Source organism: Rousettus aegyptiacus, unplaced genomic scaffold (assembly GCF_014176215.1).
Source record: "Rousettus aegyptiacus isolate mRouAeg1 unplaced genomic scaffold, mRouAeg1.p scaffold_m13_p_3, whole genome shotgun sequence".
Lineage (NCBI taxonomy): Eukaryota > Metazoa > Chordata > Mammalia > Chiroptera > Pteropodidae > Rousettus > Rousettus aegyptiacus.
The window spans coordinates 156,868,150-156,881,862 of NW_023416306.1; the positions used below are offsets into that span (position 1 = coordinate 156,868,150).

At 36.0% G+C, this 13,713-nt stretch overlaps 1 pseudogene; it reads right to left on the reverse strand.

Moving 5' to 3' along the window:
* Positions 1 to 13,355: 13,355 nt before the first annotated feature.
* LOC118600551 lies at positions 13,356 to 13,474 on the reverse strand (annotated as a pseudogene).
* Between the last annotated feature and the right edge of the window lie 239 nt (positions 13,475 to 13,713).

The following is a 13,713-nucleotide window of genomic DNA, read 5'->3' on the forward strand; positions in this document are numbered from 1 at the left end:
TGATTTAAAAATTTACATGAAAAAATAAAAAATCAAGTTTGGTTAAGACATTCTAGAAGAACAATATAGGGGACTCATCTTTCCAGAGATCAATACCATTTTTATAGAACTGAAGTTAGCATAGTATTGGTTGATAGAGAGGTAGACAGACCAATCATAACAAATCCAGAATAAAATTCATACATATATAAAAAATTTATTTATGAGGGAGCTGTTAATAAAAATTGGTTAGAAATGGCAGGATTTTCAATAAATACTGTAGCGATTGTGTACGTAGAAAAAAATGAAATTGGACATGTATTTCATCTCATAAGTAAAATATATTATTTGTTTACTTAAAGATTTAACAGTGAATGTCAAAACTATAATATTTTTTAAATAATATAGAAAATAACTTTGTGGCTTTAGGGTGGGAAAGAATCTCTTAACCGTAAACCAAAAGTACAAATCATAAAAACAAAAATTAATCAATTTAACCATTACGTTTAAATTTAATAACTTATATTCACTTAAAAATGGAAATAAAAATAAGATGTAATTATTTTGTCAAGAGAAATTTGCTAGGATATACTTGACAAAGGAGTGTAATCCTTTCTTTAGTTGGCCGCTGGTTTGTATAGCACAGCACAGTGGTTCTCTGAGTGTTTGTTGTCCCAGGACCAGCATAAAACATTACCTGGAAACTTGTTAAAAATGCAAATTCTCAGATTGTACCCCAGACCTATGGAACCAGAAACTCCAGTAATGGGGACCAGAAATCTGTGTTTTAACAGAAACTCCAGTAATGGGGACCAGAAATCTGTGTTTTAAGCTCTCTTGGTGATTCCAATGCTTGCTCCATGTGAGAAGCACTGGAACAGTGGGTAAGAGCACACACTCTAGCATCAGAAAGTCTTCACTTGAATCTTGAAAATTTTGTCACTTTTCACCTGTGTTGTCCTGGACAAATTACTTAACCTTCCTATTTTTCTCTTCTAAAAGTATGGCCATCTACCTTATTGATGGTAATAGCACATTTCTAAAATCGTTTTTAATGAGGATTAATTAGTCCACATAGAATGCTTAGAATGTTACCTAATTTAAATATTTGCTGCTGTTAAAGAGAAAAGAAAAAAAAACCTGTTTGCTTCATTCATTTGTATCACCTTCCCAACTCCTAAAGACAATCAAGTTTGCAATGCTAATATAAAATTTCTTGAAGATACTTTGCCTTCTTTTAGAAATTAAAACATTTTTTCTTTACTTAGCCTCCTACAATATTTATCACTTTTCCAAATAAGTGTAAGCTGGTGGTTCTATAATTACATCTGCAAGTTATTTCTATGTACGAAAATGGAAATCAATTGAATAAAGGGTATTTCTCCTGGGCCTAGCAATTAAAATTAATTTAAACCATGAGGAATTCTCTTACCAAATACTCACCCATCCCAAAGCTTCACTTTTCTAAGGATATTTGTCTGTTTCTCCCTAATTTGAATGCCCTTCTCCTTAATACAGAATATGAAAGAAAAAAAGTTTTTCCTTCATTATAATTAGATCATTGGAATTTTTCCTAATGATAGGCCTCTTGCTTCACTGACTGTTTTATGAATGGCATATAGTAAAACTGCATTTAGCCATTTATTCAACATGTATTTATTGTGTGCCTGCTATATACAAGCAGTGATCTGCGTGTTAGAAATACAATGAACAGAACACACAAAAATCTCTGCCCTAGTGAATCTTCTCCTCCAGTTGTAGTATATAGACAGAAAGCAATAAATATAATGCATTCATAAACTAGAAAAGTAGTAATCAAAGAACAAATACTACAGGAAAAACACGTTAACGTAAAGGGGATTGATAGTATTGGGGGTATAAATTTAAATAGGTATTCGGGACTAACCATTTCTTATTGGTGTACTATTTTATTTTACTATGGTTTTTCCTCTTGGAAACTGAAAGCTTGGAGTAAAACCTGCTTCCTCTGTCTTGAGCTTTCTAGGAAATCTGTTCCATCCAGGTACCAGTAAAGCGAGTATCCTCAGGCTGCTCTAACGAATTGCCACAAACTGGGTAGCTTAAAGTAATAGAGATTTATTCTGGAGGCTAGAATCCAAAATCAAGGAACCTCCTTCTGGAGGTTCTGGGAGAAAACGTGCTCTGTGCCTTTCTCTTTGCTCCTGGTGGCTGCCAGCAATCCTTGGGATTCCTTGATTTGTAGACATAGACACATCACTCAAATCTCTGCCTCCATCTTCACATCACTTTGTTCCTTGGGTGTCTGAGTATGTTTTCTTTTCTTATAAGGCACTTGTCATCGAATTTAGGGTTCACTCAGGTAATCCTGGGTGATCTCATTTAGAGAACCTTAAATTAATTACGTCTGCAAAGACCCCTTTTTTCTAAATAAGATCACGTTTGCAGGTCCCAGGTAGACATGTGTTTTAGGGGATTCACCATTCAACCAGTAGGTGGATTTTCAGTCATTGTGGTGGTAGTTACCTGCCTGCAGTAATAAATACTGGTAGTCAGTAGCTATTGCTAATATGAGGACAAAATTAGGACTTTGCAATTAGCTTTCTCAATCATAAACAAAAAGAGGAGGCCAATTCAACACCAACCTGTGACTTGATGTGCACACCACTGCTAGTCCAAAACTGTTTGTTATTTATCTGTGAGGAGATATGAATAGAAATTAAGAGTAAGCCTTTAGAAACTTCTATAGAAATTTGAGAGTGTCTGTTGAAGCTAAGAAATGGGGCTTATGGTTTGTGGGGTTTTTATTAGCATTTATTATTCAGCAATTCATTGTTATTGTATTTTAAAGAATATTAGCCTATGATGAATTAAAAAAAAAAGAACACCTGATCTATCACCACAGATTGTTTGAGAAGCATTGGAATAGGCTATTATTGGTAACATTATTTAGAAAATAATAATATATTTTTGCATTTATGTTTGTCCACAGGACTGAAAACATGTCAATGCTAGTAATGGCAGGGATATGTGTCACAGACAATGTGCCTTGTATCACAGATACAATTGCTCCCTTAAGGTACTTCAGCATCTAGCTTTGATTTTGTCATTGTTATGGTACCTGCTCACCTCAGGCTGGTGCAATGAAACCCCCACATACCTACAGGTCAGGGGAATTGAGTCAAGTTCTGACTCACAAGTGACCATCCCATGACTGTAGACAGCTTACTTTGTCTCTCTGGTCAAGTTCTCACCTGTAAAATATATTCATTTTGTTTTGACATTCTATTCAACATCTCTGCTATCACCACCAACAAAAATAAAGTGTAAGACAAAACATGGACTACCTCACCTAGGGATAAGCTGGGAAAATGGACTTCTTCCCCCCCACACACACAATTTTTTCATACATAAAGCAAAGTTGAACAAAGTTTGCAGTTGAAAGGTTCTAGAACCAATTCCAGTGTGCATGAGAGGGTTCCCCACACATTCAAACAAGCAATGCTCAAACACCAGCTGGATGCGCTATGATTTGACTCAGTTCCAACACTATCTACCAAGAAATAGCATCAGATCCCATGGGTTTCAGGTTCAGTCCCATGAGACTAACCTTCACTTCAGATGCCAGTCTCAAACCCAGATTGTAACTTGAGCTTCTGACCAACCAGCTACAGATTGGAAGTTCCCAACACCTTCCCTTTGGACTTCAGAAACCAATCGCAAGTCCAGATTGTTACCTGCACTTCTGATCAACTGGCTGTAAGTCTGAGGTTTGTACAACCCCCAGCGTGAGTTCAGTTAATTTGGTAGAGCAGCTCACAGACACACGTTTACTCACTAGATTGACCAGTTTATTACAAAGGATATTAAAGGATACGAATCAACAGCCAGATGAAGAGATAACCAAGGCAAGGCCCTGAACAAAGGAGCTTCCGTCATCACCAAGTTGAGGTCCAGCACGGCGACTTGTGGAAGGGTTCTGGTTCCCCAACTCAGAGGCCCTCCCAGCCCCATCCTCCATCACATAGGCGTGATTGATTTAATCATTGGCCATTGGTGATTGATTCCACCTCTATCCCCTTTTCCCTCCCAGGAAACTAGGAGGCAGGACTAAAAGTTCTAATCCTCTACTTATGGTTGGTTCTACTGGCAATCAGCCCCACCCTTAGGTGCTTTCCAAAAGTCACCTCATTAACATAAATCCAGTTGTGGAGGAAAGGGCCTTGTTATGAATGATAAGACATGTATTTTGCCTTTATGGCTCCAAAGCAATTTCAGGAACTGTGGATAAGGGACCAAATATAACAAAAGATGCTCCCCTTGAGAAATTCCAAGGGTTTGAGGGGTTGTGAGCCAAGAACCATGAACTAAAACCAAATATATGTGAGAAATGTATTTTGATCATCATGAATAGCCAAATATATATTTCTTATAAACCACAATATCGCAGCAGTGAGTGCCCATATTACCACAACTTAGATTTTACCATTAACATTTTCTTGCACATGTTTATCACCTATTTACCTAATTAACTTCTCTGAAATAATTAATCCATATATTTTTCCATTCTAGATGAGATTTCTTGATACGATTCTAAAGGAATAGCAGACATCAGACACTTCCACATAAATACTTCAACATACTTATCATTAACCAGAATTTAATATTGGTACACAGTTTTCTTTTGATATGTTTACATATAATGAAATAAACAAATCTTAAGGGTATATTTCTTGAGATCTGACAAATGCATATGTTTGTGTAACCCAAACCCAATCAAGATTTTTAAACATTATCATCAATTCAGAGACAACCCAGAACTGATTTTTCTACCCTAGATTAGATTTTCATGTTCTAGAACTTCATATACATGAAATGATATGAGATGTTCTTTTTCACGTAAGGCTTGTTTTTCTCAGCATAATGGTTTCAAGATCCATCTATGTTGCTGTGTAATTAGTATTCATTTTGCTGAGTGGTATTCCATTTTATGACCATGTATGAGTATACCACAATTTTTTTTAATTTGTTCTCCTATTGCTGGATTCCTCAACTCTTTTCAGTTTGGGCTACAATGAATATAATTTCTATGAACAATTTCTATACAAATATTTTTTGTGAACATATTTCTTCTTTCTCTTGGTTAATTTGTGCTACTTTGTTAATGTCTATGGTCTCTTTTGAGTTAATTTTCATGTGTGGTGCAAAGTAAGGATAATGATTCATGTTCTCTATATGAATATCTAGTTTTTCAGCACTTATTCTGAAAAGACTGTTCTTTCTTCTTCTTTCTCCATTGAATTTTTGTGATATTTTGTTGAAATTTAATTGATCAAATAAGTATGTTTCTTTCTGGGTTTCTATTCTGTTCCATTGATTTATATGACTATTCTTCTACCAATACCATACTGTCTTAATTACTATGTTTTTATAGTAAGTTCTATACCTTTGTTCTTCTATTTCACAATGTCTCTTTCATTCTTCTAGATCCTCTACTTTTCTGTATAAATCTCAGAAGTAGATTCTAATTTCTACAACGACAACAACAAAAGCCTGGCTGGTATTCTGATTATATTCTGATTAGAAGTGCATTCAATCTATAGGCCTATTTGGGAGGAAATGGTACCTACTAACATTGAGTTTCCATTCTGCAGTTAAATTTAGTGATTACAAAAATTCTAATATTGTATTCTTCAATTCTAGAGTTTCCATATGGTCCTTTTTTTGAATTTCTATTTTTATTTCTCTTTCCATTCACTATAAGCATATTTCCCTTTACTCTGTTGAGCGTAGTTTTGAGACATGCCTAAAACACTTGTCAGCTGCTTCCAATATCTGAGCCAGTAATCTTGGGGTCAGTCTCCATTCACATTTTCTGGCATCTTCTTATGTCAAGTAGTTTCGGATTGCCTCTCCTACATTATGCAAGTTATGTTGTAGGAGCTCTGGATTTTTTTGTTCAAACTATCAGCTCCAAAAAAGAGTTGATAGTTTTATTTTATTTTTATAGGCAATAAACTTTGTTCGATTTCACCTGCAAAGACTGTCCTTTGGACGCTAATTCTAATTTCAATTCAGTTCTTTCCTTCTTATCTGGTTGTCTTGGAGTCTGCCCCATACATACATTATTTATGTGTCAATGAGATCTTTGGGAAAGTCTATACACAGACTTTGCAGCCCCACCTCTGTGTCTCTCTTCTTTCTGGGATTCCACACCCCCATTCCCTAAAAAAGTGCCAGCTCTTCTCCAGGATTTGTTTATGTTAATTCTCCAGTGCTTCCAGGTACTTTGCTTTGTCCCCCCCCCCCCCCCCCCCCCGCCTCCGACCCCCAGAGTTTGTAGTTGTTTTCCCATGGGAGTACACTTTAGGTAGGAGCTTACTTGGCCTTACTAGAAGCAGTGAAAAATACAAAATTTAAAAGATGCTTGTAATTAGAGCCTATTGACAAAAAGAAGGGAGCATTTCTCTTAAAGAAAGATCTCTCGGGATCACTTTAATGATTCTTTTGCTTATGTAAATGTTAATCCTAGGGCTAGAAGGGATAAGAAAATTGTTGTGCATAATAAAATAACAGGAATATAATTCCCTGGGGGTTGCTCTAAAATAAGAAGAAAAGGATAAGAAAGAAATTGTGACAGTAGAGGACCAGAAGAAGTTGGCTGGAGGTCAGGCTACTAAGAGATGGAACAGCTAAGAAACTAAAGAAACCTCCAATGTGGAAGGAATTTAGACAGGATTGTCTGATAGTCAAGTTGTATCTGTTTTTGTTTTAATCCTGCTGTTTATTCCAAAACTGCAGTATATCCCACTAATTGTAAAAGAAAAAAGGAGTATATTCTACTCCTCGCCTGATTATTTTCCTGTATTGATTAGGTACTACTTCTCTAGCAGGTATATTATCTGAAAAAAATCATCACTAAATTAACTCTAGGACAACAGTGTCCTAGAAAGATTAATGACATATAATTTACCTTTACGAAAGAAGCAAGCATCCAATAAATTAGAAAACGCATACCATCATCCAAGTAAATTGTTAAATATCCTGAGTGCTTACCTTATTGAGTACTTGACAAATGGATTTCACATTCATTCAATTACATCAGTACTATTTTCATGTCACTTGCTCTATTGTTTGCTTAAAAGTACATCTTTCCACTAACAATATTATGTGTTAACTCCATTCATACTGCATCTTGTAGACATACTCAGCAAGGTTGACAATTTTAAATCACTGAATGGGCCCTGATCATTCTATCTACATAGCATGCCAAAAGACGAAATTATCTTATACAAAAAATTTTTTCATTATTTCCTACACATTCTATAATATCATGTTTGGAAATATTTGGTTCTAAGTAATAATTTTCTTTCTCATTTAAGTGAGAAAGAATGCATAATCAGCAAGCAATTTCTGCCTATGTAAAAACAGCTAAATTGAAAGAATTGATTGAAACACAAATATTTGTGTTTTAGTCTGGTGATTTATATATATTTATATATATATAATATTTGTTTTCTTTTAAAAATAATGAAAATGATTTGCAAAGCATATACTATTTGTTTTTCTGTCCCCCCTCCCTCAACTTCCATTCTTATTCTGGTAACCATACTTTTCTTTTCCTTTAATAAATGGGCTCTCCAACTATATTAGTTTTCTAGGGTGATCATAATGAAGTACCACAAACTGGTGGTTTAGACAACAGAAATGCATCGTCTCACAGTTCTAGAGACTAGAATTCCAAAATCAAGGTGTCAGCAGGGCCATTCTCCCTCCGAAACCTGAGGAGAGAACCCTTGTTTGCCTTTTCCAGGCTCCTGGTGGTTTACGGGCCTTCTCTGGTATTCTTACAGCCGCATCATTCCAGTTTCTGCCTCCATCATCACGTGATGCTCTCTCCCTTTTTCTTCACATTGTCTTCTTATAAGGATACCAGCCATGTAGGATTAAGAACTCACCCTGCTTCAGTATGACCTCATCTTAATTAATTACATCCACAGTGACCTTATTTCCAGATAAGTTCACATTCTGAGGTATTAGAGGTTAGAATTTCAACATATCTTTTTCAGGTGAGAGGGAGGCACAATGCAACCTATAAAACCACTGTTCTGTCTTCTGGCTGAATCTAAGTCCACATTTGGCTCAAGAGATGGGCATGTGACTCAGTCCCAGTCAATTAGAGCATCCCTTTCTCCTGCTCAAGCTGCTTAGTTCAGGTCTATGCTATGTATGAATCAAAGCGAATAAAATGCAATGGTGATTTTGTTAGTTAGTTTTGTTTTGTTTAATTTTTTGTCTATTGTGTTTGAACCTGAAAATATGAAGTCTGGACTCACTACTAGCAGCACTTTTGCCATGAATGGGTGCCAATACATGGAGGGGTATGGAGGGGAAGGAGGGAGGGAGAGAGAGAGAGAGAGAGAGAGAGAGACAGAGAGAGAGAGAGACAGAGAGACAGAGAGACAGAGAGAGAGACAGGGAGAGAGACAGAGAGACAGAGAGAGACAGAGACAGAGACAGAGACGAGACAGGGAGGGAGAGAGGGAGGGAGAGATTTGTCAAGGTTCTCTAGAGAAACAGAACTAATTGGAGAGGTAAACAGATTCTATATATCTATATCTAGCTATATATAGATTTTTTATAAGAAGTTTGGCAATTATGGAGACTGAGAAGTTGCAAATCTGCAGTCAGCAAGCTGAAAACTCAAGAGAGCTGGTGGCATAGTTCCAGTCTGAATCTGAATACTTGAGAACTGAGAGAGTCAATGGTATAAGATCTAGCCTGAAAGCTGGCAGGCTTAATAACCAAGAAGAACCTATTTTTCAGTGTGAGTCCAAAAGTAAGAAAAGACTGATTGAATCGCTCAAACAGGCAGGAGGAGTTCCCTCTTACTCCTGACAGGGTCATCCTTTATGTTCTATTTGGGTCTCCAGTTATTTAGATGTGGCCCATCTTTAATAGCAATCTGCTTCACTTGGTCTACCAATCCAAATGTTAATCTCATGCAAGAATAACCTCACAAACACATCCAAAATAATGTTTGACCAACTATCTGGGCACCCCGTGAACCAGTCAAGTTGACACATAAAATTAATCTCAAAGAAAGAAAAATCGCTTTCCTTTGCCATGGCTTAACTCTTACATTCAGCCAGGCATGCATGAAGTTCTGTTGGGCTTTTCAAGTAATGATCAATGTATATCCTTATCTCTTTAGTTGTTTCAGTTGTCTTCTCTAATTGAAGTCTCCATTATTATTTTTATTATATACTAGGGCCCATATGGCTCCAAGTGGAAATCATTGGCAACTACCATAGCTGAGATTCTATTTTCCATCTGTCATTATCCTCAAGCCTTTGGGAGAAAACTATAGTCCTATGCTCCACTGGGCCAATAACTTGAACTATAGTCACCTATTCCTTACATAAACAGAAATAACATGCTGTAGCGCTGCTTCTGCCTCGCTAAGAAAAGCTCTTTCTTTGTTTAGAATATGTTTGCTATTTGTGCTTTTCCAGAACATTTTTATTATTCACAGTTGCATCTCCAAACCAAAGTGCCTCATAGAAATATTAAGCTATTTCTTAATATTTCTTAATCAGCCTATAGTCCAGGAGAACAGGTAACCTTATGTCTTAGTACAGTGTTTAGAGAATTTATACAACCCAAGCAGAGATTCAAAATTTTCCACAATTTCATGCAGTCTCTAGTTGATGTTTTTCTAGCCCTTGAGATGTCTGCATTTATGCCTCTTATAGAGAACTCAATCAAGCAAGCAATACAATCAGACTGTTTGCTTTAACACATGCTTTCCATAAAGGTTTTTTTTTTTTTTATTGCAATGGCACACAAACATAAAAAAAAAAAATTGCTCCCCACAAGACAAAAACTATACCAATTCAAGGATAAAATAAATCATCTAAAGGTAGTAAGAATGCCAAGCATCGCTAAAAAGATTCATTTTACTCAGAGGATATCTGAAAGCTTGCCCTACCCATTTGGCTTTCTTCTGGGTCTTGCCTCTGTTCTTGCATAAGAGTTTGAATAGTCAAGTATAAGATTGAATTTCTGTATCATGAGATTGAATTCCTGTATCATGTAGCCAGAAATATATAGATGTTTCTAGAAAGTTACTTATAAATTGAATTATATCAGAGGATCACTAGAAGAAATTGTTATCTAAATAAATTATACAAGAAACCTTTTTTTTTTAAAGGAAGACATCTATATGTTAAAATAAAATGCCCTTTGATTTGATGCTCATGTATAAATTTGGTTTTTCTTATTTTGAACTTGCTTTATGAAAGGTATGCTTAGAGTTCTCTTTTTAAATTCATCACACACCAGATGAAATTGAGCTGTCAGATGACTCAAAGCAAGCAGGAGCAGAGAGAGAGAGGACATAGTAACTGAGAACTATGCAAAGTGAAATTAGTCTTTTTCTATTCTCTTTTTAAGCCAGATTGAAAATATTTGGATTGAATATTTTTATATATACAGAGATAATATATTTTTCATTTTGATAAACAGAACTATTTTTAAAAAGTTATAAGAAGGGAGAATAAAAATCTTACCTAAAGAGTTTTGTACTTACTGTATTGCAAGTGACAGAAATCCAATTTAAACTAGATTGAGGAAAAAAATAGAAAAATGATTTACTGATTCATGGGATCCTTAATAGGATAGCAATAGCTAGTTCCTCAAACCCTTGCTGATGGTTAAGAACTGCCAACTTTTCATCAATTTAAATCATAAAAAGACATCTTATTTAAAAAATGTTTTCCCTTGATTATTAATGATAGTGGAGGCTTTTTCATATGTTTATTACCTATTTAGTTCATTTTCTTTTGTTAATTGCCCATTTCTGTTTTAAGAGAAATGTTTTAAAATTAGGAATATTGATCTTTTCATTGTCTAAGATTGTGCATATTTTCCCATTGTCTTTTGACTTTAATATGAGAATTTTATTTTGCTTATCATTTTTAATATGGAATCATGGGTTACCGGACACATTTAAAAGCTCCTTTTTCAACATGACTTATTTCTTTTTATAGTTTCACATTTTGCATTTAAATATTTTATCTGAAATTTTGTTGCAAGTAGCTACCTGGAAAATTTTTCACGTCTTATGTCTTTGGAGCTGCAGTTGTTGTTTATACAAAGTGAAATGGGGACAGAGTCAAAGAAATTAGTAATCTGATTTGGGAGAAAGGATAGCTTTGTGTATTTTGTTTGGTTTTATTAACTGTATTTGTCAGGAATCTTTTGGTGTAAGTGTAGTAATCTATCTTGTTAAAAATAAGACAAAACAAAAAACCATTCCATACAACATAATGAGTTAAAATAAGCACTTCTTATTTTGAGAGATTCTGTGGGTCATAAATTTGGGAGTGACTTGTCTAAGTTGTTTTACCTCAGGGTATCTCATGAGATTGAAGTCAAGATATGGACTTCAGTTGTAGTCATCTGAAATTTTGACTATGACTACACATTCTGCTCCCAAGATCCCAAGGTAATGAACCAGGCAAGGTGGAGCTAATGAGACCTCATTTTCACCCCACATGGGTCTCTCCATAGGACTATTTGTGTGTCCTCATGGATGGTACTGTTCTCCCCCAGACCTACTGATCTAAGGGAGCACAAGCTAAAAAAAGTATACTTTCTGTGACCTGACCTCAAAGGTGAAATAGTATCACTCTGCCATATTCAATTGATTAGAAGAAAATTACGAAAGACTAAAGTAATGTTTTCAGGATTAAAGTGCTCTTTTCTGTGTTGATTTTAGTCTCACATAGGCTCTTCTCTTGAGTAGTAAGTTGATGCCAGCTTTGGTGACCACATTCTATCCTCTTGATATACTGATTTTCTTTGCTCTGAGTCACATGGTCTCCCCCTAAAGCTGGTGGCAGAGCCAGAACCAGACCAAATAAATTATGAGTAGGAGAAGAATAGACCTCTGCCCAGGAAACAGAGATGTTTATGGAATAAGGTGGAATTGATGTTAATGATGCAAACAACCAATATCTACTACATTATCCATGTATGCATATGCCTAAATGACATATTAGTATGTCTTAGATTATATTTCCTATAAGGAAGGAGTCATGTTTCTCAAATTTACTTTATATTGTACTAATTCCAGTGTCACACACAAAGATATATTTAACTAGTGTTTGTGGTTGATCATTGATGAATGATTTAGGATTATTTGACCATGGTTGCTCCCGACCAGGAGTCATATCAAAGTGTAAAATATTAGAATGTAGAGCATGGCTAATGGCAGCTGGGGTTTGACAGGTATTGAAGAATCTTGCATGTCTGAGACCTTCACAGTTGACCTTCACCAGTCGAAATAGCATAATTGAACAGGTAACAAAGCCTAATGTTTGTTGTTCTTATAACCACTGAAGAGGAATATATCAAATCCTATCATAAACACATGCCTTATTTTAATGTTAAAAATTGAAATACGTCATTAATTATGCCCTTTTTGTAGCATATATTCCCTTATGTTTATCCAAATTTGATAGTAACATGATGTAACAAACTTACACCACAATTTTCCTAAAGTTAACCAATATTACAGAGATTTGTTAATGCTGCACTGCCTTAAAATCCCTCCCAGCTGCAGAGAGCTCTCACCTCACACCATTATTCAAAGCCTCTGTTTAGCTGAATAGCAAATGGGAAGACATAGAGGTCAAAGACCCCACATAGAATAGAGGAAGTGGTGCTGTGGTTTCCCACAAGGCCCCTTACAACACAGGGAGCGTTGTGTCAAGAGCGACGCCAGCAGAAAGGTAAAGATGCCCGAGGAGGCCCAGCAATCAGTAAGATGCATTTTCGTTCATGCTGCTTCCTTATAAACAGCTTCCTTATGATGTAGGGCTGCATATTCTCAGGCTCGACACAACTAACCTTGTGTTTAACCCCATCATTGGCATGACTTTAGGGGTGCCAAAGCCAACGATATTTTCAAAATGCCTCCTTAACTTTACGCAAAGGCTGAAATCCCATGAATGATGACTTTGAGTAAGTCTTTTTGTCACAGTGCTAAGGAAAGTGGAGTAAATACTCCCAGAACAGGTTCTTAAACACATAGTAATGCCTAGGAAATGAGTTTAGTATTTTCTGTCTAAGCCGCTACCTACTCCCTAGGAGCAAGGCAGCCCCATGGCATTTTAAATTTCTGTGTGGTCCCATGATGGGGTGCTCCAAGAACATAAGGATACATGTCCTTTGGTGTAGGAGGATGACGATGATCGTATAGGTTGGAAGAGGACATAAAAGCGAGAAGGACGGGGTTGCGGACAAACTTTGTCTACTTTAGTAATTTGATCAGGGGAAAGCCCCTAGTCATTTGCTAGGAGATAAGAATTGAACCTTTTTTTTTTTTTTTAAGCCTACAGCACCTGATCTTCCTAGGTGGTCTCCCATCCAAGTAATAACCAGGCCCGACCTTGCTTAGCTTCTCAGATCAGACGAGATCAGGCATGTTCAGGGTGACATGGCCCTAGAGAAGAGTTGAAAATTTAGCTTCTGACATTGGTTAGTCAGCTGTAGCCATTAAATTCATCTTCACTGTGTTAGGGTTCTCCAGAATTCCTCTTCCTGTGGAAAAGTCAATCTTTTTCATATTAAGACCTTCAACTGATTGGACAAGGCCCACCTACATTATGAAGGGTAACTTGCTTCATTAAAAATCTACTGATTTAAATGCAAGTTTCATCTAAAAATACCTTCATAGAAATATCTAGG